Here is a 5,885-nt window from a genome sequence, read left to right on the forward strand (position 1 = left end):
TTCTCCAAGCATAGTTCTGTTCTGAATGAGCCATAATGTTGTATTTAGGGGTCTACATTTGTGCCTGTAGTGCGCTGCCATGTAAATTTGCACTTACTGAATATGTACTTACTAAGTACCACTGTTCAAAAGTTGAATAAAGAAACAAATGTTTGCCTTTTTTTTTTATTAGTAAAACCACTTTGTTACTGATGTGATGTTCTACAATGTGGAATCCATGTTGTTTATAGTTTAAAATGACAAAATGTTCACATAAAATCACGACAGCATTTAACTTTACTGTCTCTTTTGAAAACTTATCACTACATATACAGGACAAGACCTTTAAGAGTATTTAACAAGCGCATTTTTCCCTGGTTTTACTGCCACTCTGGGGCACATGTTCACCAAAACGCAGCAAACCTTCGCCATCTTATCCAGAAGGGTCATATCAGCTCGTCTCACAGCTGCTATCCAGGCTAGACGCCTTCTTTTGGTAACATCCTATAAGCTCCCTCACGCTGCTTCCAGGTGGGGAAACGATAAAAAGAGCCAGTTTCCAGTTTATTCCCTTCCCGATCGCACGATCTAACATTGCAACCGACCACACAGCAAGTGCGAACCATTGCTGATGCTTTCGCTCCTTTAGCCCTTTGTTTGGCCTGCTAAAAAAGCGCCTCGGAGGCCACGCCCCCTCCCGTGAATTCACGCTCCAAAGCCCTACACACACACACACACACACACACACACACACACACACACACACACACACACACACACACACGGAGAAAGACAGGAGAGAGAGTACAACCAACACAAACAATAACCTTAAAAACTTAAAGATTCCTGGGTCGGACGACCAGAGAGGATCGCCAGCCCAAGGAAACAAAATAGATATGAGCACCAGGTCACCAGAGCAGGCCGTGACAAATACTGTGTAGTAGTTTGAGTCTGACAAGCTCTACAGATTTATTCTTGTGTTTTATTTCTATTATTGTTATTTCTGTTATTGCTCACAGTAAATGTCTAACATAGAAGTTTATTGAACATCATGTCAGAGCTGAGACAGGAACAAAGAATGGAGGAAAAACACAGATACACAAATCAACAATCGTGATGCGATGTGACTGAGCACTGAACAGGACTTCTTATCTTTCTATGTTTCTTTTTATTATATCAGGATCCAAATGTCAGTGAGTAAATTTAATGAGACACAAACACAAATCTGAGAAAAGCTGCTCGTTCTTACCGTGAAACAAAAATCAGATTACAGTACTTTGGAAAAAGGGACAGCTCCACTGACAGTAGTGATGTTTTTTCCTTATATTACTCATCATATAGTCACACAGTCCACACAGCAAACACCTTTTATCATTATCAGTGAAACGTGATAACTCGGGTGCGCGTCAGCGAGAATAATAGAGCAAGATCACAGCAGCCTTGTATTATTCATTAATCCTGTTCAAGCTAATAACTTCTTGCAATCATTTGTCCAAAAATAACTCCAAACTGAATTTGCAGCATCTAGATCCTGGATGTTGGGGTAGTGCAGGTGTCTCTGGCATGAAAACCCGCCTGGCTGGATCCCAGTACAGGACAATCAATACATTGTTATAGATTGTAATCATGTGAAATGTTTAATAGCCTAAAACCTATCAATTATAGAGGGCGAGATAGCTGAGGCCTCCAAATCCTGGCCTGCAGCCCTCTTCCTCCTTGGATTAGGATCTGAGATTGGGTCAGGATCACAGGGGCTGCACCCAGGCCAGCCAGATATCAGATTAATGACCACTCCAGGGGCTCACGTCTCAGCCAGCCGTTCGAGGGAGAGGGGAGCAGAAGTTACACCAAAATAAATAATACATCATTTGGTCTAGGAGCTGACATAATTATCACCTTAGACACAGGCTCTCTGGTCAGGGCTTGAAATATCTAACAGAGAGAGGGATGCGAGTATTCCCACAGTGAAAAATCACAGTTCAGCCCGATGAGTGTGGGATTGAAAAAGTAGCCTTCATTAGTAAGACCTAAGGCTCCAGACATTAAAGAATCGATTCTGTCGCCTCATTAAAATCTACATGCAGAAATGTAAACGTTCCTATAAGGTGAAAACTGGATATAGAAGAACGATGCTTCTCTTTATCGCTGCTAAACTGGTGAAACCTCATGAGCTGCATGTTACAGAGATATCTGATTGATGGCAAGCTGGTGAGAAATTGGCATGTCCCTGTGGAAAAAACTTCTTGCCAACACAAGGCAATTAAAGTTACAGGAAGTCATTTTGCATGTGTGTGTATCTACGGCTGAAATATCCAATCAGGAGCAGTGAGGTTCACTTATTTCCTACAGCTTTTATGTGCTGTTGGTTGGGCCTCCAGCTTCCAGCTCCCCTCCACCCTCTGCTTTCTCTAAAAAAATGAAAAACAGTCTGACTGTTATGAAAATCCAACTACAAAAACAAATATGTATATTTTCAATTTATCTCACCTCCCATACCTGCCTGCTCCCCACAAGCCTTGGCATCTCTCCTAGCTGCCACCGCAAGTCACTATTTAAATTCAGAATTCCTAAGCGGATTTTCTCAATTTAGCCATACTTTTAATCTTTGGCAAAATGAGTGATGACTTCTTTCAATAAAAAAAAAAACAACCTCTGACAGGCTTACAGCGCACACCGGTGGATTAGTTTCCCGTGGAGATGAGGTTTTCCTTTGTGCCACAGTGTGACTGTTTGATGGGGTTTAACAGGAAGCGTCGGTGCTGAAATTGGATGCAGCAGGGATCGTGGGTAGATGGCCCCGGTTCGATATAGACCCCCACACTGCAACTTTGCCCTGTGCCTTTCCATTCATTTCCTTTCCCTTTGGGTCCAGTGACCGAGTCTTTAAATGGTTGTACGTGGCACACATATACATCTCCAAAAATACAGCCTCTAAACACACACACACACACACACACAGCTAGGAATATAGGCGTCGTTCCAGATCACAGTCCTGCTGAGCATTAAATCGCACTCGCTTCATAATCTAAAGCAAATGTGGACTCTCTCTACAAACATCTTTTCAATACCCTTCCATGTATGTAAAGATTGTTGTTTTGTTATTTGTTACTTCTGAACTTTATTTTTTACGTTCGGTAAAGCTGAGAACATATTTGGTTCAAACAACAAACTGAAGCCGTTCTTTTATTTTAGCCTTTCTGTTCGGCCAATAAACCAGTGGGCCAGTAGTCAGCTGTTGTGTTGGGAATTCTTTATCCGACTGTCGAGTTACAGTAAAACTGCATGTTTCCGAGACGAAAGATAACGTACTGCAAGCTGGCAAAACACAGGAACAACAGTCACATGCGGCTGTTTTCATTAAAGGCTCCTGTGTGTCCTGCTCCTCGGGAAGTTCAAGCATCTCATCAACTGTTGGCAAGAAGAGTGAACGCTGAAGCAACAGGAGCACACCTGCCCTGTGCTGAGGAGGAACTATCGCTCTGACATTACACAGTGCTAACTGAAAGAAGCAGCTGAAGAAAATAGTGACAGTCCAGGGTGGGCCATTTATATGGATACAGCGTAACAACATGGGAATGGTTGGTGATATTAAAGTCCTGTTTGTGGCACATTAGTATATGTTTTCTTGCATCCACATTTTGGCAAATCCAACACTGAACCAGTTTCACAGAAGTTTGCTGACTGTAGCATGGGAGATGGGTGGTCTCGTAGGGTGTCTTGCATTGAAATCTGCTGCAATGACCCGGTTACTGCGTTCACCAGATATCAACACGATTTCGATCCTCACGTGTTAACCTCTTCGACATGTCAATGGCTGTGAACAAAGAGAAACTTGTAAATAACTCATGAAAGGATAAAGTTACGTTGAAACCAAGCACACCATTGTTTTTCTTGTGACATTACCAATAAGTGTGATGTGTCACATGACCCTCTTCCTATTGAAAAAACAAAAGTTGTATCCAAGATGGCCGACTTCTAAATGGCCACCATGGTCACCACCCATCTTGAGGAGTTTGCCCCCTCACATATACTAATGTGCCACAAACAGGACTTTAATGTCACCATCCATTCCCATGTTATTACGCTGTATCCATATAAATGGCCCACCCTGTAGATTTTGACTCTCCTCCCATGGAAACCATCACACAGCACATATTATTATTGTTACTGATTATTCCAAAATCCCAGAGTCACAGCTTTAGCAAGGCAAAGGCAATGTCACAGCCAAAGCAGGTAATCTGAATACATTTACAGGGTTAACACACAAGGGCGCGCTACAGGAACACAGGCTTTAAACAGACACATGACATAATAATGGAAACACCAGGGTACAAGACACAGCTGCAACAACGCGGCCAGCAGCCAGCTGTTGGGTCTATTTTTGAGACAATAATATTCTAAATAAATGATAACATTATAAAATATTATTGCAGATTTGATCAGAATGTGTGAATTAGTTTTTATTAAAGCTTCCATGTTTGTCCAGGAGCACATCGCTGACAGTCATTTAACAGCTATGGTAACGGTGCTTGAAAAGACGACGAACACGGCCGAGGTTGATGACGATCACAACATGACCGAGACTTGACAGATGGACACAGCCAGACCAGGCTCAGACAGTCTGAGACACTTGGCTGTTTGTAACAGGGGGCTGGGGTTACTCTCGTGCTCACTGACTGGGTGTCTGCGGCCCACCATTACTCCTACACCTTCTTAATCCATCATGGACGACTTCTAAGCTTCTTTGTTTGCTCATTTGACTGTGTGGGTTCCATATCCCAAAGCTGGGTACAGGCTTAGTTAGGCACTGTGTCAGAAGCTGGTGATGATGTTGGGGAGGGGGGCTGCTCGATCACAGCAGCAGACACAGCAACATGCGCTTTCATTTGAGGAGCGCATACAATGAGATGGGAGGAATCCAACAACGCGCTGAGGCCGATGCTATAAAATCCATTTCTATGAGATCTGTTGACTCGCTTCACTTTGACACAGCCTTGCTCGCAGCACAACAGGCATTTAGGTAGAGTAACAATGCAAAGAGTGGTGGTGAAATAGCCATTCTCACTCCTTTGATGTGTACGGACATTTATGTGAGCCAAAGCAGGCTGAGAAGCATGACAAATCGCTGGGGAGTTGCTTCTGTGTACGTTTTTTCCATGGGGTCTGGTGAGGAGAAGGAGTAGTGCAGGGGTGGGAGATTTTGGCATTTCTTTTGGAGCGCTGCTCTTGACCTACTTTTCATTAATGGGGATTCAGAGTGGAAAAGAGAGCTGGTTAGCCTGTGATGAAAAGCATAATGACATTTGGTTAAAGGCGATGGCCAGACAGTTGCCGCTGCCCTTTGGTGTCTTTTCTATCGTGTTTGAGCGATGCCGCAGGTTTGAACGGGCGGCTCACTAAAAAGCAAGATGAATTTTCTTTGGTGAAAACATTGCTGGGAGAGTTGCTCTGCAAATTCAGCTCAGCTGTATTTATGTAGCACCAAATGACAGCATCAGTCCCATTAAGGTGCTTTTCTGAGACCCTTATTACTTAGTGTCTGAAAGGGAGATAAGTGCTCATCGTTCATACTCAGTAGAAATGTGCAAGATTCAAGTGTCATTCAAACAATGTGACAGCAGAGGGAAGACAGACGTGTTCAACATCGTCCACAACGTGTGAAAAAGACCGATCCATGGAAACTGGAGAGCATCTCACATCAGAGGGAGCAGTTCAGGTCGCATCCTTATTTACCCGTCATGTTTTTATTCTGACCACCTGTATATGCATACATATATGTATAACCAGCAGAGAGAGAGAGAGTATTTGTGCAGTTATTTTTTTATTTCATGATTTATTTTTGGATCTGTTTTTTTTTTTTTTTTGCAGTTTGAACCATTTCGTCTTTGCCTCCTCTTTTATTCACT

This window comes from Copadichromis virginalis, linkage group LG17 (genome assembly GCF_057382275.1).
Source record: "Copadichromis virginalis isolate Kocher_CV1m ecotype Utaka linkage group LG17, C_Virginalis_male_GT1.1, whole genome shotgun sequence".
Taxonomy (NCBI): domain Eukaryota; kingdom Metazoa; phylum Chordata; class Actinopteri; order Cichliformes; family Cichlidae; genus Copadichromis; species Copadichromis virginalis.